Source organism: Lonchura striata, chromosome 4 (assembly GCF_046129695.1).
Source record: "Lonchura striata isolate bLonStr1 chromosome 4, bLonStr1.mat, whole genome shotgun sequence".
Classification (NCBI taxonomy): domain Eukaryota; kingdom Metazoa; phylum Chordata; class Aves; order Passeriformes; family Estrildidae; genus Lonchura; species Lonchura striata.
Window position 1 is genome coordinate 74546411 of NC_134606.1, and position 22360 is coordinate 74568770.

Below are 22360 nucleotides of genomic sequence, written 5' to 3' on the forward strand. Positions count from 1 at the left end.
AAGTTAGAAAATCCCTTCTGAGGCATTCCAATGGAAAATACCTGGTGGGATTTGAAAAAAAAGAAAAACAGGAAGGTGTTCATGAGGAGAATATTTGAAGAAGATTTAAGAGAGAAAATGTCTATTTCCATAAAAGGACTAATGCCTGTTTTAATTGATAACTATTTTTCAGTATGTGAGATGAAACTCAAGCTATTTAGAAAGAATTGAGCCATGGACATGATGCTTAAACAAAGAGGCTTTAATCCTTTAAATTTGGGAATATTCCATTTTTATCCTCACTTCCTTAACTGCTCATGGCTAACTTTTACCACAGTAAAATACAAATCAGGGCATTATTTTGTCTCCTCCTTTCCAGAAGCTGTTGATCCCTTGCTGCTTCACAGCCATTAGGCACAGACACACAACCCCAGCAGTTTGTTTGTTATACTTTTATGATTCAGCAACCCTGATACAAGCCATTATAATTTTGGTAAAACAGCTTTCCTACCCTGTGACTGGTTGGTGGTTTTGCTATTAAAAGGGATTAAAAAATAATGTGAGTTTTGAATCCCTGGAAGGTTGCACTTAAAACACAATAAAGGCTCACCTCATTACTAAGTCTAGAAATATTAGATTCAACTTAGCATGAATATTATCCAAAAGCTGCTATAGTAGAGTTTTGTAGGTAGGATGGATCTACATTATTGTTAATGCCAATCTGCTGACATTGCCTTATACAGTATATTGTTATTAAGTATCTAATAATTCTACAGACTTTTATTACAGTCAGCAGGACTTCATTTAGTAGGACATTAAGAAGATGTAGGAAGCCAGAACATTTGCAACAAGCCTTACACAGCACTGCAGGAGTTCTGCTTTGCTCTTGCTATGATGAGTCACCTTTGGGTAAGAAAAGAAAACCTCATAAAATCCTTTATTACTTATACCTATTAGAGAGGATATTTACTGTGCTGTGGTTTAGAACTTGGTGTTGAACAAGTAGGGAGTCTAAGAAAGACGTTTCTGTTCTCTCTCTACCTGCTTTCTTTCCTCTCCTCCATTTTTACTTCTTTCTCTAAAAGTACGTCAATCTTATCGCCAATTTTTCTGTTTGAAGGTTTCTCTCACTGCTGAATCCTTACAAATGAACTGTTAATGTGCAAGCACCAGGATCGTCCATTCCAACCTTTGGGTAAGAAAAGAAAACCTCATAAAATCCTTTATTACTTATACCTATTAAAGAGGATATTTACTCTACTGTGGTTTAGAACTTGGTGTTGAACAAGTAGGGATTCTAAGAAAACCACTTCTGTTTTCTCTCTACCTGCTTTTTTTCCTCTCCATTTTTACTTCTTTCTCTAAAGTATGTCAATCTTAACGCCAATTTTTCTGTTTGAAGGTTTCTCTCACTGCTGAATCCTCACAAATGAACTGTTAATGTGCAAGCACCAGGATCCTCCATTCCCCCACAGCAGGCCCTGAAGCTCAGCCTTCCACTGCTCTGATTCAGACTGTTGGCAACCTCATGGCTTGGAAATGTGATTTTTTCTCCCCCCCCATTTGAAGATACTGTATGCACTACGTGTCTCATCTATCAATGGCTTTCTGGTTATTAATTGCTCATAAATGTTCATGAATTTGTGTCACTCTGATGAGCCTCTTAACTTGCATACAAGCTATTAATTATTCATTTGTAAGTAATTATGCTGATGGTTTTTGCATCCTCTATAGCAGCTCATTATATAAACTAACCATGTTAACAGTCCCTGTACTGATTTAGACCTGAGATACAGCTTTCCCTGACAGCACCTAAAGACTGCAAGATTAAATTACTTCTTTTAACAAAGTACAAATTATTGATAGGTATTAGTTCTTGCCTTTGTAATTGAAAAAATTGAAATCTTTGCTCAGAAATGCAACCAAAAAAATGTCACACTTTATTTAATTTCTTTTAAAAACCCACAATCGCTGTCTTAGTATAAAAAGGAAAGTTGAAATAATTTTTTTAAATGAATTTGTATCTTGAATAAAAATATATTGGTAGATTACTGGAGGTCAGGGAAATTTGGCTGGGGTATTGTAGGGGTCTTTGGGATGGGTATCCCTGATAAAAGGTGTCTTGGAGATCCCAAGGGACTATTTGGAGGAGTTAGGTGGGGAATGCCACTCTGAATTGCAGCAGAGTGTTTTTTAATCCCTTTTTGATATTCAGTTATGAGGTTAACACAAAATGATCTTGAGATTATGACAATATCCAGAGAGGTTAATAAAACAGGGTATTTAAATCCCTATGAAATAAATGAGCATCTAAAAAAATTCTACATTTTTGGGAGAGAACAAGAAGTTGGTTTTCTTGGAGGTAAAGGGTCTTATGATAGAAGAACAATGATCTACAGTCACTGTTTATTTGGAAGGGTTAATTGCAAGATAAGTTTCAGAAGAGATACAGAGAAAAGGACAATATTCAAGCATGAGTTAGCAAAGCCATGCTAAGTAAATTCATGATTTACTGAAATGATAAAGCATCTGAGAAGTCAAAATTCACTGAGTTGTAAAAAGCATGCAAAATATTTTCAAACACTATCAAAATCAAATTTTTTGTCTTGATTTATTTTCTTTTCAGGGCAATTAAAGAGGAGGCTAGAGAGAGGCTTATTTTATTCTTACTTAAATTTTGCCACTCTTGATTTACATTTTTCTTCCTGGCTTTCTGTTCATACTGTACTGTTGGGGAGCTGACATGGACGGGTAAATGGAGAAACAAACAAACAAATAAATTCTGAAAAAAAAATCCCTGCTTTTATTAGGTCTGAATATCCTAAGGATCCCAACTCCTTCAAATCCCTGGAATCCGTGATGGCTGCTTGGTAGGCTCTCTGTGACTCCAGGACAACCTTCTAAGGACGTTACATAAATGTCAACAACCTTCTAAGAACATTTCATTTCCCCATAAAATGGGGAAAGCAACCAACCACAACCTGCTCGCTTTTCCTTTCTATTGTGAAAGATTGTGTCAGACAGGTGTCCTTTTGCTTAATAAATATGTAAAAGAAATGCAAGAACAATTTCTTTGCCAATGGTGTTATTTTCATGGATCCTAGATAGCAGGGCTTTTTGCCATTTCTCATGTGGTCTTTGCTGAAGGACTGGCAAATCTCCACTGTTCTGCACTGAGATAATCTTCTTTTAACTTTTAGTTCAAATCTTGAATTCGGTCGTGGGGATAGCTTGAAATGCACTTAAATCTTTCAGCTGGTATACAGAGTTTAGTCATTTAAATTATGTAACACATCCGCATTCTGTCTATTATCTCCATTTTCTCACTTTGGAGAAGAGTTATATTAACTTGGTAATATATAATTTTATGATAGAACTGCTTTTGAATATACTCCTTACCCATAGGAGAAATAAATATTTGTTAATAATGGTGATAGCATTGTCAATAATTTCTAGCTTAGTAACAGATTTAAAGAGTTGCTGGACTGTATAAATGAATACATATTCACAGAAACTACAAAGGTGGTGTAATATTTCCTGTACTCACTTTACTAAAGAAGCTCTTTTTGAAATTGTTATATATATTTGTCAATGAGGATCATGAATACCATTTAAGCATTTAAATAGCACGTAGGTACTTTCCCAAATGCAATCAATAGTGTAGATTCATCAGAGACTTATTACCAGCCAACACAGCACACCTATCCAAGTGCTCTTCCTTTCAGCTGAGGTGCACCTCTCTTATTAGTGACATGCATTAACCATCTTCATTTGGGATTTTGCATCACTCAAGTAACTGCAGGATGATAGTTAGTTTATATAATGAACAACAGTGCAAGAAGCAAAATATTCAGCATAATTAATTAGAAATGAATAATTAATGTCTTCCATATACTTGCAAGTTCATCCAGCTGTCATGTACTATAAATGCATGAGAATTTTAGAAAATTAACAGCCAAAGTGATTCGAGTGCATGGTAGTTGAATGTTATTTTTATACTTTTTGATCAAAATCCTGCTGTCTACATCAGACTTCAAGCTCTGGGGAAGGGTGGGGCTTTGCCTATGACTAGTAAAATATTATTCGTCAGGAACTGTATTGATAGGACAAGGAGTGATGGATTCAAACAGAAACAGGGGAATTTTAGGTTAGATATATGAAAGAAAGTATTTACTGTGGGGGTGGTGAGGCATTGGCAAAAGCTGCCCAGAGAAGGGGTGGATGCCCCATCTCTGGAAGTGTTCAAGGCCAGGTTAGATGGGTCTTTGTGCAAACTAATCTAGTGGAAGAGGTCCATGCCATGAAATCATTCTGTGACCCAGATTTGAATAACATCCATTTTGATAATCAAATATGCAAAGATAAAAGCGAATAAGGTATAGCTTCTCTAAGATAAAGATACTAGTTTTCTGTCTTTTTGCTAGCTCAAATTCACATTTATTTTTATATACGTATAATTGTCTGTAAAAAAACACGGAGAACTATCCTGTTTTTATTCATGTCTGAGGAGCCCTCTTGATTGATAGAAGTAGAGAGTTTCCAGGGAAAGCTGAGATCTACACATTAATGAAAACAAGTACTTGGAATATAGATGATAAAATTGTCTCAGGTGAACAAAAAAGCCAACAATCATCTGTTATTAGATATTTCAGCATATCCTTAGAGAAGATAGATCTTATATGTAAGTCTACTTCAGGAAAAGTTTCAGTTTCAGCTCACACATTTCTTGACTCAGAAAACATCTTACCACAGGGCACAAATCAGAGGACAGGCTTCATTAGTTTCAGTTCTACAGTTTCATTGAACTACTTGTTTGCTTTTTGGTTTTTTTAAACTCAAATCCTTGGTGGTTTAATTCTACACAGTCTAATTTATTGGCCTATAATGGTAGTTTTGTTTTCAATTTATGATTGCTTTACCTTATTTTAATTGACATTTCTAGGTTTTTAAATTATTTCTGCATGGAACTCATTCTCAAAGGGTTTAATTTGGATCTGTGCAAAAATTGATGACTATACAGAGGAATGGGAAATAATAAAAACAAAGAGCTGGATACAAATCTCACAACTCAAAAACGACTCCCCAAAGGGATATTCTTTCAAGCAGATCAGTATCTTTCTGTGTTGAAGCCAATGGAGCTACACTGGTTTACACCTCCTAGGGATCTGGATACACACCATTAAAACCTGATTCAAAGCCCATAGAAATAATTCGCTCTTAGTATTGTAACTTTGTGGCTGGAATAATCTGTTGGTATTTATGAGCCTCCTTCTTAATGAGTTCTGACATGTTCGTTAGGGAGCCTGTGATTGTACCTTGCCCAGGGTAAATCTCTGAGGAGCAGTTTCTTCCCTGGGATGCTCTTGCAGTAGTGCACACCTTCATGATTGCTGGATATAAATAGGCAACCCAGCTGTTGCTGCTGAGGAGATGTTGACTGTGTGTGGGGAGGGAGGGAGATATTCTATGAAACTGTTTACTGTTTGTTTGTTTGTTTGCTTGCTTTCTGAAACATACCTCAGGCAGTTTTTGCCTTCTAATACTAGGAACTGAAGTTGCTCATTTTGAAGCCCCTGTGAGAATTGTAAAGAAGCCCAAGGCTTAAAAGAGTTTGCTAAAATGTACCTCCCACTCATTTATTCGCAGCAACAGATCTACTAGGTAATTTTGTCTTCTAACTACTTAGGTACTTAGGAAATTTGTGGGGTTTGCCCTCAGGAGCAGGTAGAGTAATATGCCTTGCATATATGCATAAGAGAGTTACCCTGAATCTTGGCTGAAATAGGTTTCAGAGCAGCAGAACTGCTCTGGAAAATGGGTGAGGGATGACTCAGTGCCTGCTTGGTAGTGACTTAATTGGTTTTTGTTTTCTTAAAATATGAACGTTTTACAATTTTTCTTATTCCTTTTCTGCAGACCTTGCTTGAGAACCTCATGAGACCGGTAAGAATTTTATTGTGACCCTTTTCTACATGTTCTATTTTTCAGTAAGATTTGCCTGTACTGTTTTGGCATTGTAGTTCCTGTCCCAGTACAGTTAGGCCTGGGCAACAATAAACAGTAAAGCAGCATGACAGACAGAGAGAGATGGAGGAAATACAGATGGCTTTGCATCCACCTTGGGTTTTTTCTTTAATTTCAAAATTATCTGCTAATATGTTTCATTCACTAGATGGTTTATCACTGAGATGCTTTATTCACTTGGGATAGCTCAGATGAATTCCTATCAAATATATATTTTTTTGTATAGTAGCAGATACTTGATTAAATTATTGCCAACACTTTGGGATGTTTACCAAAGACAAGGGAAAAATAATGCACATTGATGTATTCTAATATACAGGATGAAGTGTTTTCATCTCAGTTTATTAAAATGTAATGGCAATCTATTGCTCCAATAAAAAAAGAAAACATGAAATTGAAATAATCTGATAGATCTCAAAAAGCACATATAAATTGATGATGGAAAGGGTGATTTCATCATTATATTTTGATTATTTTTCCCTTATTTAATGTCATTCCTTGTTTAAATTTGCAGCTATCAAAGTCACCAGTCTGCACTCAGATTGGTAAACAAAGTTGATGAATCAAAAAATAGAACAATTAGAATTTTTTTTGTTTCACTTGGGCAAAATACTTGCAGTTACTGAAGTCTCTCACAGTTATGATGAAATTCTCATTTTCCCTATAAATTCAACATGACTAAATATGTTGAATACTGCCACTCTTAAGGCTAAGAGTAATAAAAATTAGAAAAAAAAATGACTCAAATATAGATGGAATATAAGTAATGTGGTTCTCAACTTGTTCTTGTGCTTCAGACTTTTTGCTTGATGCCATTAATGACCTTTTAAGCCCTTTTCTAGACTCCTGTGCATAGATCCCATTGGTCTTTTCATCAGGGTGCACCTGTATCATAAACCAGGAGAGTTTTTGAGTGATACATTTAATGTAAAACTTTTAAATAGAGATGTTTATAAACTTTTTACAGAGATTTATGTCTCCTAATTCAAAGCTAAAAATAACTTTTCTTAGCTCTTTCAATGCCTGGATTTCTCATTTAATTCTCATTAAAGGAGAAATTAATTTCATTCATACAATAGAGTTTACACTTTTAGAAGAAATAAAAATTCCAAAAGCCCAGACACAGATCATTTGCATTGAATTTAATTGCTGAGATAATTAACTTCAGTAGTACTTAGTTCCCACTTAAATCGAAATTAAAAGTGCTTTGTTCCAGGAAACTTGAGACCAGTGACTTTGTGACAGCTGAAAGATGGTTTTCCTAGTTAGGGAGCTGAGAAGCTCTGAAGCAGCAGTGCCAAAATTTGTGGTGAATTGTTTTTTGGAGGCTGGTATGTCCCAATTTCATGGAAAGATGCTGTTCTGGCTGGCTGTGAACTGGGAAAAGCAAAGTGCATTCTGACAAGGACACTGTTAGGAAAGTAGGCAAATCTTCCCAAAACATAAAATTATTTTCTTACAGACAAATTTTTTAGTAAATTTTCATTGCTACATTTGGCAGCTATTAGGATAAAGCCCACAAATATCTGAGTCAAGCTTAGGTGTCCTAAGTGTAAGGACACTTAGGAGAAGAAGAATTTGAAGATCATCTGTGCATTCCTTTGGTCATATGCTACCTGGTATGGGTAAGGAGTTGCATTTGGGGAGATATGGCATGCTAGTACCAATTGTCAATAGAAAGTAAGATATCTTTTATTAATAGTTTTCTAACATTTTTGCTACTTAGTACCTACAAAACCTTATATATTCCTCTGAGACTGGAAGCATTGTACATTGATGCTCAAATAATGAAAATATAAGAGCTATATCAAAGTTGGAAGCTTTAATGGCCTGGATATTGTTTGGGATATCCTTTGGGATAAGCAGAGGGTTTCCTCTGGGGTTTTCTGCATGTGTTCCCAGTATGTTGGTTCTAAACCTCTAGTTCAGCTAGACCTTTTTATCAAGGAATAATTAAACTGTTGGAATGAATGCCAAGTGATCTTTAATGTGAACACTAAATTGGGTGAACATTAAAATTATATTTACCTCTCTTTTTTCATGGTCAATCTGCTGATTCACAGATTGAATCAGAGATATAGGACTTCTGAACACCATAGAGTTTCCTATGATTACATTGCTGAGCTCTTTTTTACGTCTCTGTCATAATTTGATGACAGAGACGCCCAAAAATATGAATACATCACTGCTGTTCATTTCTGCAATATTCCTTCTCCCAAAAATATGAATACATCACTGCTGTTCATTTCTGCAATATTCCTTCTCCTATAGGGAGTACAGAATGAAACTAGCTATCTAATTCCAAAGGTTCACACACTGCTGAGTCACAAGCCAGGAGCAGCAACTTCTTAAAAAATGCTTTTTTAGAATTCAATGTGACTACTTTACGACCCTAAGAATGTCAGCAAAAGCTATCTTAGCACTGGTGTTGTTTATTTGAAAATACAGTCATCTTAATACTACATGTATTTACTGCCTGTGCCTTTTAAATAAAATCAGAGCTTTTACAAAGAAACCAACGCCTTTTGAGATTTGGACAATATATGCAATATTTACTTTATATGTTTAGTCTCTCCCTCCCTCCCTTCCCTCTATCTCAAAGCAGTCAGTTATTGGATAGCTAAGTTATATTAAGAAAGCTATGAAAAATTGCTTCTATTTTTGTGGGAAATTACCTTACTACAACACATCAGATATTTATAAAACTACAGCATTAAAAAAGAAAAAGGGATTTTTTACAGTGAGCAGGAACGATGAAAAAGATATATGCCTTGTAAAGCTCACTATAGATATGAAAATAAACACCCAGAATATAGGCATGAGCTTACTAGAGAAATATAAATGATACAGATAATATTTTGCAGAGATCAACAAAATCCCAAATCTGATAAATTTTGTATTAGAAGAAAGATTAAGGCAACAAAGGGCAAGAGTACATTGAAAAACCATTTCTTACATTTAAACTAGTTGCAGAGTTTCATAAACACTTTCTAGTGAGTGACTTTCAAGGGTCCCAAGTTGGATAAAGGGCAAGTTGGATAAAGAACAAGAAGTTCTTCTCTTTTTAATGATCTTATCATCCTCCATCTATTTTATATCTCAACAAATAAAAGAAAGATTTTCCTATATGTTTTTTTCTAACATTGCCAGAGGTCACCTGCAACACTGCTGCTGAACATAGCCCCTCCTCAATGGAATACTTTCCCACAGGCATGTATCTTGTTTCATCAGAACTGAGCAAAGTCATGTTTTCCAAAAGAAGATATTTTTGATCGTACATCAGATTTACATTACTTAGGTTTAGGAAAGCACTCTGAAATTGATGGTTCTTTTCCTTTAAATTAAACAGGAGATTTTTCCCTGTCCACATTTTCTACCCAGAAAAGGCCTGAAAATAAATATCTTCCCAAATTTTCCTTAATTAATTTTATTTCTTCTGTGAATAAGTGTGCCATAACAAGAGCCAAGCTCTTGAGAGCAGTACCCTCAAACAAAGGAAGAATTATGCATTTGTTTGTGCATAAACATGTGCATTACTTCAGTCATCTAACATAACAAACCTCATCAAACTGGCATGATTTCAGTCTCTATAGATGTTTCCTTAAAAACAAGTAGGAAAAAAAACAAAAAAAAGTGGGAAACCATGTAGTTCTGATTAACAATCTGGCTTTGTAGAAATTTCAAGTAGTCCTTCTCTGAATAATTCTGATTAGAGGGAACACACACAGCAGTGAGCAAAGTGTCTCTCCTGGACAGAGGCTGGAATGGTATAGGGGGAAGAGTGGAGACACTTGTGTTTTGGGTTTGTGGCGAAGGAGAAATCACTCATATAAATGAAAAGACAGTTTGAAAGTTTCAAAATAATATTTGGTGCTAAAGGCCCACAGAATTTCATGTGGGCTTTACTTCACTAGGATTTTCCTTCCAGAAAAGTATTAATTTTTTTTTAGATTAACCTAAATATAGGATAAACACTGAATACACTAAAGGATGAAATCAAGGTTAATTAAAACATCTAAGTCTTTGATTACAAAAGTGATACTTGCAGTAGAATTAAGAACAAAATAACTCTATTGAATAGTTCCCTATTAGGTATGCTCAACCTTTTTTATGAGATCCTCAAAGAGTTTTTAATACCCTTTTTGTCTCTTTATTCTTATCCTCTTTGTTCCCTAGAAAGACAGAGAGAAAAGAAGGAAATGCAAACTGAAAGGAAAGAAGAAGGGAGTAAAAAAAGTCTTGGTACATTTATGCAAAATACCTGTCTTTCTGTGGGTAACCTGCTTCCATCATTATATACTTTATTTCCTTACTTTATGAGACACAAAAATATTAGCTATTTACAAGAATTTGGTGTAACAACTGTATGTAGAAAAGCAAAGTCAACACATATTGATATATTGGTATTAGTAATGTAGGATTTTCTTTCAAAGGCTGAAACAGAGGAGAACAAAATATTTTACCAGGACTAGGAGGAAAAGCTCCTAGCATAGCTTATAGTCTGTGCTGTCAGCTGCAACTCTGACTTTCCAAGAAAAGGGCTGTAACTGAGAAAGCCACATTTCTTTTTATCTTCCATTTTTTATTCTCTTTCCCCCTTTATGCGTAGTCCATCTTATAAGAAGACTGGACTGCAGTGCAGCAACTGGAGTAAAAGTACTGCCTCAGAAATATATTCTTTTCTTAGCAAGGACACTTCAAATTCTTGAGGATAATAGCGGAAAGGAAGGAGGAACAGGAAAGATTATTAAAATGGAGGTGTCCTTAAGATGGTTTTGAGGAGATTTCCTGGATGGCCCTGTTTCATATTGTCAAATACATTTCATGATGATGAACAATGTGCTCACTGCTGGAGGGCCACCTTAGTGACTTCCAGATCCAGGTTTTCTGAGGCAGGGATGGTTGGCAGGGATGAACACGCCCTTTGCCTCTCAGGGAATGGATGCTGCTCACTGTTCAGCTTTCTCCACGAGGGGCCTCAGTGTCTGGCTGTTCAATGGCTACAGGTGAAAGAGCTGTGCAAGAAATAATAGCACCACTGGTGCCCTGGATCTCTTTCCATGATCATGGCTTTAAAGGACAGGCGTAGCTGCCCTCACACAGTCAGTTTTGCTGGGATGCTTATTTCACATCACACCTTGATGATCAACAGCTCTGCCTTGAGTTAGAGCAGCACATATAAAGCAGGCTGGGATCAATAGTGTGAAACAGGGGGAATTCATTATGCTGTGTCTTGAAGTGAGCCTCCAGAGGTGTGCCAAGGACAGGTTGTTCCCAGTTTCCATGAGGACACAGGCACTGCCTTATGGCTGATGTGCTGAGGGGGGGCAGCCACAGGCAGGGATTTCCAACCCTGGGGAGAGGTTGCAGCACCTGGGGTGGTTCCTGCCAATGTGCTCATACACGTGTGCCTGAGAGGGGTGAGGACTATGGGGTGCCAGCTGAGAAAGGTCAAAAGCATCACCCATACGTTTCCACCTCACTGTGCCTTTGTGGAGAGACCCGTAAGACAGGCAGATTTTGCTGCTCCAGGTGTTGTCACTGGAAGATGGACACAGCCCCAAATCTTGGTCAGTGGCTTCTGCTGCTGCTCTCCACCCTTCTTCTGTCTCTCTTGGCCCAGAAGCAGCGGGCTCAGCCATGGGTCTGCCTGGATCCAGGGGCTGGCACACTGCAGGGGTCCTGCAGAGCAGGGAACCCCTCGGTTTTGGTGCAGGGAGATCAGGCTGAGATCACAGACTTACAGACTGTCCTGGTTTGAAAAGCAAAACCAGTGAGAGGCTCTAAGTCAGAAATACAATTTATTAGGAAAAAGGGAACAAAGAACCACATGCATACAGCAGCACAAAAGAAGAACCACTGACAGAGTTGGAGATACAGCCTGACACTCTCTGGCTGGGGCGGTGGTAGCAGATCTGGTTCTGTCCCAGCAGTGCTCCTGCAGACTGATGGAGTTTCCCTCTGGAGGTGCAGTGCAGAGAAGGTCTCAGCTGCTCCTCTTGGAAGAGGGGATCTCCTTGCTGTCTGCACAACCCAGCTCATATCCCTGATGGCATCGTTTGGCTCCTCCCTCTGGGTGAGCATCTCACAATAGAACGCTGTGATCTTATCAGCCATGTGGCTGAAAGAACAGCTCCTCCTGGAGGGACTTATCTGTGAGCCACGAGATAAGGAAGAAAGGGATTGCAGCTGGAGGTGGTAATGGAATACACCCCAATATTATAATCTAGGGCACAAACTTATTTCTGTCTCTTCCTGCCTGAAGTGGCTAAAGAGAAAACTGCTCTGCAGCAGTGTGAGCCCTTGAGATTGAGATGAGTGGGGGCAAAATATCTTTTGTACCGGGGATTTTCTTGCAAAAGTTTTGCCGTCCCTTCAAGGTGTCCCATTACCCTGCACTCATCAGGGGAAATCAAAAGGTGGGAGCCCTGAGTGTCCCTCACATTGAAGAAAAATGCCTGGCTCATGTTGGCAGGATGCACATGTATATAGACACCATCATTTAAATCCCAGCCCATTGCCTACACTGCAAAGATTACAAAGACTTCAGAAAACCCTCAAGGGATTGGGCTAAAGACCTTGGCTGTGGTCAGAAACAGAAATTGGCCTTGGGACCTTTCATACATGGGAACAGAAGAAACAAATAGGAAAAGAAATACTGTGTTTCTCACTTGCTTTTAGGCAGATGCTAGAAATGCTACAGCTTGAGAAGTGTCACATTTAGCTGTCTTCATTGTAATTAGCTGTTATTCTGTATTTGCTGAAAAGCTGGAAGTGCATTTTGGCAAAAGGGGCTGGGAGTACTTTTCAGCTGTTTCTTTTGCTGTACCATATTCTTAGTCAATTAATTTTTGTCTTTCTGTATGTTACAGCTAATAGTACAATATTATTAGAACAGTGCCTTCTCTGACATCTTTAGTATTCTAAAATTAAAAGTTATTAAAATGGAAAAGGCATTTTCCAATGAATTCTTCATTATCTTTTGTAGAAACAAGTGAATTAATTTTGAAATTCATGGCTCTTATTACACAAATGAATACTTTGTGTTGTTACTGTTTTCCTATTAATTCCAATAAATCTGCATTTGAATGTTAAAGTGGCTTTTTAAATTCATATTCAAAATATTATTTTAAGTTTTGAATTTAATAATTTTAGGGAAAATTTCTTAGAAGTTTATGAAATTAGCTTACAATATGGTGTTATGGATATAGACTATTTCAGATCATGGTTTTAGATGGTGAGCTTCCAGAAAAGCAGCCCCCTTTCTGTTCTTCTGGTGAATGCAGCATGGAAACGTACCTGATTGCCTAACTCTGCCAAGTTTAAAAACTGCTCTTGATCTAACAGACTTCCTAAGTTTCCATTAGATGAACAGGTGTGCATATAGATATTTTTGACACTGCTTTGAATAGAAATTGTACCTACACTCAAGACTGTTTAACAAGATAATACCAGAAAAAAGGAAATCTTAAAAATATGGGTTTAGTTTATTTTACTTATGTTTTACATACTTTTGGATTTTGGTTATACAAAAACAGAGGGCTGTGGTAATATTTTAATTTTCATTTTCCCATCTAAATTAGCTACTGCACTAAATTAGTTATATGCCAAAAGAGCTTCCAAATTGATATGTTTTGCTGGGGTGGCACTAAAAAAATGAAAGGCATTTAGCTCCTGAGACTTTTTTTTACTTGTTTTAAAAGATAAGGCAGTCTGAATATACACATTTATTGCTTACCTTGCCACTTTTTAATTTAATGAAAATTAAACATGTTTCATATTAATTTTCTCTCAAGTATGGTTAAGAAATCTATTTTCCCTGAAGTATAAGTTCAGTACACTGAAGTCAGTACTGTTCCTTCCCTTATAACAGACTCACAACTTGAGCTTTGTCTCTAACTGCAAGGAAATTTTTAGGAGAAATATATTTTCTAGTACTTTTTTTTTTGAGTCCAAAATTCTGAATGATGGGTTTTCACTATACATGAATATGTCCAATTTTTTTTTTTTTTTTGTAACAGATAAAATCTCATTACATTCTTTCAAGTTTTCTGCTAAATTTCAGCAACACAAATGGACTGTGCTCTTTTTCATTCTAATTTGATTTTGATTGGATACCCCTGCTTGTCTTGATATAAAGTATTAAAATTCTTCACTTATCCTTGGGACAAAGTGTATGACCTTTCACTTTTCTTGCATTATTATTCATCCTTCTTTGATATCATTGGCATGTTATTTTCAGTGCTCTGACATTCCTGGCATTCTGCCATGTTCTTCATGCTTTTGACCCAGAAATGTTAGAAAGGGAGGCACATTTTCAAAGAACTTTGTTCCTACAGGAAAGGTAAACACATTGTTTTAAAAAAACTACTTTTCTTTTGCCCTTTGTGCTCCTAGTTTTCCTTGTTGTTCTTTTCCCTTTGAACAATTAACCTTAATGTATGTGGTCACTTGCATTTGACATTTGACTGATCAAAAGTCATCTGTATATTGCGGTGTGAGGTATAAAACCTGAGTTAAATCAGAATCTGTTCTTTTGTAGCACTCCAAACAACAAAGTTATTGAGATTAGTGAGATAAAAAAATAATTTCACATCCAATTCTTAGTATAGAAGTCCCTGATTTTTTGATACATGATAGACACATCTGAAAAAATCTGAAAACTATTTATGTAATCTATTTGGGTTTTTTTCTTCTGCCAATGGGAAAGCTCGGACTCTTTAAATAAAACCAATGGGAGCTGATTATTAACTGTGTAGTCCAGAGAGGCTTATTAACACATAGAACTTAAATTGGTGTTGGCATTTTTGATACCTAGTTCCTGGAAAAGATCCTAAAACTCAACAGTCCTGTTTACTTAATTTATCCATGGAGATATCAAGTTGTGCAAGGAAGGAAATGCCATGAACTGGCAAAGCTTTGCACACAATTTCTCAACAGAGACATGTTGGCTTTTCTACCAAATTTGGAGGTTTAGCCAACATGTACATCCAGTCTATGCCTAAGTGGTCATGCTAGTAATAACCTTTGTCAGGTGTGATAACCTGCACACAATAAAATTCCTGCTTCAGAGAGGAAGGAGACGATGTGCACTACTTGACTGTTTATAAATCTAGAGGCTAGAACATTGCTCAGCTTGTGGGTGGTTCACATTAAACTGCCTTTAGATAAAAATCTTTAATTTAAGACCCCTTTTGTTTTTTACCCTTCTATGTGTCCTGCACTACCTTTTCCTTGCTCCTTTTCCAGCAGCAGGAATTTTACATCCTTTGTGATACAATGAACCAGGCTGCACATAAAGGCTGTACACTGGTTCTAACCTCTGACCTGCCACTTACTAAATTCCCTGGCAAGAGAACTCCAAGACTTTAAATACTCACTGACTGAGATAGCATGTGCTCTATTTTCTGCATGAGTCAGTTTACTCCTGAGATAATTGAACGAGACAAAATGACAATGTCTCTTTTTGTGCCCATTTATAAGACAAAAAGCATTGAAAATAATGTCAGGGATTCTAGCTCTCAGTGGACTTACCTGTTTAAAACTGAGCTGTGGTGGACTTCTGAGCACAGAGGATCTGCAGGTGCAGAAGGAACCACAGATTTATGAAGGCTGGCACATGGGTTCACATTTCCTCTGCAATTTCTTGTAGTTTGTCCTGAAAATGTGTGAACACCACTTCCAACCAGCTAATGCTGGTTGTGATGGTGAGCAAGACTTAATATAACAGTCTTTCATCACATTTTCTCAAGACTTGAATGTCTAAATGAAGGCTCAGGGTGACAAATACTGTAGAGAAAATTCCAATATTCTATAGACAGCTTTAACATAAGAGGGCCCCTAAGAGGTCTTTTTAATGAATAGTGAGTGAACAATTTGTAGTGCTTGAAAGATAACTAAGCAAGTCTGACTTGTGATTCTACCTGCTCACATGAGAGGAAAGAAACCAGAAATGTATGGCACATTTTATGATTAACTGGTGGATTCACCCAACTCTATTAATTTAAACTAGTGGTCTAATAGAGACCAGTAGGGCAGAATTCAGACGCTGTCATGAATTGTATGAAACCTTGTTCATTTTTGCATCTGTTGATACTTTGTTAGCCTGGTGACAATTAGGACAGGATTATTGAATTCCTCTTTACATTTAGAGAATTTTTTTTTTGCAAGCTCAATAAATCTCTTATGGTTTTCAAAGATAACTATTTTTTGTAAGATTGACAAAATAAACCATATCATTTTTTATTCATCAGTAAGAATATCAGGATGATAAACCTATATAGGGTTTTTATTAAACTGTTTTCCAATCCTCCCTTTGATTGATAGTTTGAAAATCATTTGTATCAACTTCCTTGCATTTGCAGATAACATGCACTGAGAAGTCATACGGGAGGATTGTGACACACAGTGTTGCCAGCTCTTCTGACAGTAATTTCTTGTTCCAATAGTTATGAGATTTGATTACTGTTTTGCTGTGAGTATATTGCTCAAGACACTTTAGCAACAAGGAGTCTACTGGGGGCAGTCTCTAAAGCACTATTAAACACTCAGTTTCTTCCTCAGACTAAAAGGATAATTAAAGGCTATACTGAAATCTTGTGAAAAATAATCTCTCATTCCTGGTCACTTGAAGTAGAGTTTGAATGTCCTACAGTGAACTGATTGGAAAATACCTGTAGGTATGATCCACTTTTTGGAAGCTGAGGAGTTGTTTCATATCCCATCAGTTAATCGAAATAAGAGTATGGCTGGACTACAAGCCTTGACTTACAGATTTCAGAAAAAAAGATTTACAATCAATCTTTCATCACCTGGTGATGAAACTGGGGTTCCCTGCCTTTTTTCCCTTTCTTTAAGGGTTTCAAGTAGACAATCTTATCTTGAGGTAATTTCACACTTCTCTTCAAATTTTCCCTTCTTTTCTGTGGACACACACATTTAGGCTCTTGTCTTACCTTACACACAGAGAAAATTAGCTTTTTTAAAAAACTAATTTTTAAGCAAGTACCAATTACTTCTGCATAATACTGTCTTTTCAAAACTATTGCAGTAAAAACAGAGCATATTTGACCCAATCTTTTCACTTACATGATAGCTCTGTATTAATTCTTGTAATCTTTTTCTGATGAAAAGTGCCAGTGCACAAGAGTAATGAATATCAAGAAAATTATGTTTTAGTGTTAACTACAGGCTTGTAAAAGATCTTATTGGTGACTCTGTACATGGGGTTTCTTCCATAAGGATTATGAATCTGAATAAAGGCTGGTCTAATAGACAATGAAAGTTTAGTTTCTTTCTAACCAGCTGGCCATAGCATCACTTTTAAATAGGAAATTGAGATTATTTGTCTATTTTTAAATCTATTACTTAACACATTATCATTTCATCCTTAAATCCTTAGTAATGCTTTTCTTTCAAAAATATGTTCTTGGGATTATATAAAAGGCTAAAACATAATAAATATTTGAAAGATTCTAATTTGTCATTTTATAACTGATACTATATGGCATTTTCTCCAAAATTATGGAAAAACTATTGGAAAACAGGAGATGACAATCCTAATATTGTTTTCAAATAAATAAATTTTACCTGAACATCTTTTTACTTCTTTAGCTCTTTCAGATATATTGAATAACTCCATATGAAAAATAATTTAGATTTTGTGATCACTTAAATAGCTTTGCATGCATATTATTTCTTTAATTAATAGAAATGGATTTTTTAACACTTTCTTTATGGGTAAATCTATGATAATAATAATATGAATTTAATAAACTTAGCTGACTGTGCTGAAATCGAGAAAACAACGGAATTGATTTAAACTAAACCTACCATGAAAATATTTTATTTTTGAGTATTCTTCCTTCACATAGTAAACCAGAATTTTTGTAGATGACATTTTTATAGCATAAAATAAGCTTTGATGAGCAAACTGGTTGGATTGCTGAGAATGAGATGACCTAGCTGCTAAAGATTTCAGACACAGCAAATCATGTAACAGTATATAAAGCAACATGATACATACACACACACTATATATATATATATATATATATATATATATATATATATATATATAAAATACAAAAATTATTGACCCATAGGAATAAAATTGTTTATAGGGCAGTGAATTTGACAGGGAGAGAGATTAGTCCCCAAAACACAGATTACCTTGGGTAGAAAAAAACACATTGGATTTTTTTTTTCATGGATCAACTATGTTTTCCATCACATGCTTTGCAGCTCCTAGGTTTATGACATGTCATTAGTGATAGCATTATTGATGGCATTGTTTCTTTTTATACAGGGGGCGTGTGATTATTACATTGACATTGTTATATTTTATATCAATTTTGCATGTTTTTTGAAAATAGCTGCTCGTGAAGTCAACACTGTGCAGCTTCAGAATTCATCATTGTAAATCCATTACACTTCCTTTTTTCCAGTCAGTTTGATCTCTCTGGGAAAGTATGTCATGCATCTTTATAAACAACATGTTCTGCTCTGTGGAGATGTGTGCTGGTAAAAAAAAAAAAAAAAAAAAAAAATCAACAAAACAGAAACAAAAGAAAACAAATATCCAACATGGGTTCCCCATATAAAAATGTTTTCCCGTTGGTGAGCTTTCTCCATAGTTATGCAAATTAAATTTGGCAAGATTTTTGTGACAGCAACAATGCATGTTGACAGTCGTGTCAAGACTAGAATCTGAGGTAATTATACTGTAGATTTTACTATATGGTGCCATGTCTTGATCTGAGACACAAAGTCACTCACAGTGAAATCCACCTGCTTATAAATATTGATGTTCCCAACATGACTTGTCAGATTGGTGATGAGTACAAGCCCTTTCTTATAATCCAGCAAATTATTGAACAACATAAGTTCACTGTTGTTTATCTTGCCAGCTTTGTTGTGATCAATTGCTTTATGCCAGATGTCAGCTGCCAAAGCAGCACATTGAAGTCATCTGTGATGAGCAGTTTGCCTGCTACAGGATCATTGCCAGTGTTGTACTGAAGGCTGTTGAACTTTTTATTCCCTTACAGAATTTGAGGCTTTTTTATTTCAACTTCCAGTGGCAGCACTGTTGAACTTGCCACATAATGGTAGTAGCACTGTTCTGAAATTCCTGCTTGGTTATGTTTGATTTTGGTTTGTTGTTATTTTTTTACTGGGCTATGTAACTTTATAACTGCAAATTGGGCAACATTTTTTGGCATTTTTGGCATCCAGAGATGATGAATTCAGCTGTTCCTTCCTGCAACCTCTCAGTACCAGTATGGCTCTACAGTCTCCACAATACCCTTTGCTCCATCAACAGGGTTTTTTTTGTTTTATCCTTCACTCACATTGTTATGGGAATGTTAATATTGATCATTTGAGCTGACACCAACTCGCTTCAGTTTTCAATAGGATCAGACACATTTTTGTGCAATTGTCTCAAACCTGGTTTTCTTTTGCTCACAAGGTGTCCTGGCTTGTAAGATCAGCATGGATTCTATTTACCACCTGTTAGAGGTTGGGCAGTTTTCTTATCTCTCCCAAGAACAATGTCTCCCTCCGAGGAGAGATCTTCTATTAATGGACCATTGAATGACTCACTGCATGACTGGTAAAGTTCCATCATCCCAGTGTGAGATGCTCCACCCAGAGGGAGGAGCCAAGCACCCCTACCTGCATAAAATCAGCATTTTTGGGGACACCAGGGCAGCCCTTTGCTGGATTCCCCGAGGAGCAGCTTCTTCCCTGCTGGATCCCCAGAGGAAGACCAGGCCCAACTCCTCCATCCCCAGACCTTCAGAGAAAACTCCACCCTTCTCCAGATCCCCACTCCAGCATCTTTTAATCTGCCCCTCCAGGAGGAGCAGCCACCATTTCACTGGACTATTACCAACACCCTGACTCCTCAGGGTGTCAGGTTTCTGACTCCATCACTAGTTTTGTTTGTACTTATTACTTTTTTTAAAAAAAATTTATTTAGTTTTTTTCCTATAAAGAACTGTTATTCCCATTCCCATATCTTTGCCTGAGAGCCTTTTAATTTTGAAATTGTGGTAGAGGAAGGGGGTTTACCTTTTCCATTTCACAGGAGGCTCTTGCCTTCCTTCACAGACTCCTCTCTTTTCAAACTAAGACACAAGGCAACCTGGTTGTACTTGATTCATGCCTTCTTTTAAAACATATCCGAAAGGTTAGCAGTTTCTGAATTCAAAGTTTTGTTAGTAAATATGGGAAGCAGTGTCGAGGATCATGAAATCTTATCTATTCTTCTATCCAAGACTGAAGGTATTGAAGGGCAATTTATGTTGTTCAGGAACTGATACACCTAATGTGACTGGAGATTTTAGGAATATATACAGGTTAAAAAAAGGTAGAGTAATAAAATTATAAGGAACTGGGGTCATTGAGTTGGACAGTGGACAGGGATGAGCAAAATTTGCCGAGTACTCCTCCAGAGCAATTCTTTCAGCAAGCACTATAATGAACATTTTAGCTGTCTCCTAGGTCATATGAAATATTCCTCATTAGCACACAGACTGCTGAGGAAAGCTGCTGAATGAACCACCTGAGTTATTCTGCTGTAATTCTCCATTGTTTTACTTGTCTGTGTCACTGATGATTACTTGGATAAGGAGTTAGAGGCTTCCTCCTCTTCCCTCAACTAGAAACAGAAGGAAAATTCAGCAGTAACTGAGAGGTGCATATGACTTTGTTAAGCCCTACCAGCTTTTAGAGACATGTTGTTCAACATATTTGAACATTCCCTTCTAAAATATTCCCATTCCTTTTTTTAAAAAAGTTATCCATGGCTCTATGAGGAATAAAATTGAGGATGATATGACTACAGAAAACTGATATCACTACTTTCTAAGTTTGTACATCCAAATATCATAATTAGACTGTTTTTTGTTGTTTCTGTGAAGGGCTTTTTGTTACTTTTTTTTTTTTCAGTGAGCATTGCATGCTAACCAATAAATATATATATGTATTTTCTGTGCATCTAATTTTCATATCACAAGCAAGTTCGTCATTAATATGAAACACGGTGGTAACCAGCTTCTTGTTTTAAAACTATATGTGAATTGAACGGTGTTAGAGAGAGAAGGAAGACTCACTGAATCTTGAACTAAGAGACCAGCGATTTCTGACAGGTCATTTGGTGAGGCTCTCAAGTTTAATATTTCTATAGTACTTCTGAAACAGAGTAGTTCTATTTAAAATTTATTGTGCTCTTGTTGCTATACCAAATTTTCTTATTTTGAAATGATATGGAACTTATTGGCTTAAACAATTATGTGTTCATATGTTAAACATATATGTGTATACATATTTATAGGTGAAATAGTTCAACTTTCACACTAAAAGATAATGACATTTTAATGCCATTCAGCTGAACCAGTTTCTGTTCAGTGTGAAGGCATAATAAGTGAACAGAATAAATTTGTCAGAAATAAGGCAAAAAATAAGTATAATATTAAATATAATCTTAAATCTTTCTGGCATGCTAAACTGCTAAGAGAAAATAAGATTCAATGTCACAAAACCTGTATCTGCAGGGAAAATTAAATATTTGATTAGAGTTAAAATCAATGGAGAAAATGTATATATACACTTGGAAGAGAATCCATATCTGTTCCTGTATATTTTACATATGATACATGGGAACCCAGAGAAAAATTGTCTATTTAAACTGTCAAACTTAAATTATAGAGATAACAATTTCTGAAAGCAATATGAAAGCTTCAAGAAATAATATAAAATCCCAATAAATCCTCTGTACTCCACATGTGAGTCCTTCTACTCAAGAAAGAAGAAAGTCTTAATGCCAGTGGCTACTTCCTTCCAGAGAAATAACAGAAACAATTTTCCTGTGATTTAAAAAAAAATAGAAGAAAAAGAAAAGTTCATTTCTTTTCTCTGAATGACGAACTGAGACTGAGGAAGTGGTTTAAGAAATATAGTTGGAATTAAACAAGATTCTGGGCCTTTTTTCTATTTTTTTTTTTTCTATTCCTATATGTTCATCCTATTCCTAGAATTGTTCATCCTTAAAATTGTACCCTAATAAGTTGAAATGACCCGTGGTGGTAGTATGGGGAAAAAAAACTCCCAAAACGTGGGAGGGACTTCATGATTGCAGATTTCTGGAAGGAAAATTCATCAAAGTTATAGCCATGAGAAAACTGTTTCTTGTGGAGAAGTCTCCATGGCATGGCAAGGGACTCCTCTCCCTGAAAGAACTGAAAACTCTTTTAGAGGTGATAAACTGGCTGAAAGTCCCAGGTTTTGTCTCTTGATGTTGTCAGTGAGAAATGAAAAAAGGGTATGGGGGGAGGAGGTGTGTTATGAAGGT

The 22360-nt window shown here is 36.2% G+C and overlaps 1 long non-coding RNA gene across 1 annotated transcript in view; it reads left to right on the forward strand.

Moving 5' to 3' along the window:
- Positions 1-5778: 5778 nt before the first annotated feature.
- The window catches only part of LOC110468234 (uncharacterized), a 50585-nt gene continuing 34003 nt past the window's right edge, over positions 5779-22360 (forward strand). The window contains exons 1-2 of the long non-coding RNA XR_002465049.1: positions 5779-5797; positions 5896-5922. This is a non-coding gene — a long non-coding RNA (uncharacterized LOC110468234). The remainder of the gene's footprint in view (positions 5798-5895; positions 5923-22360) is intronic.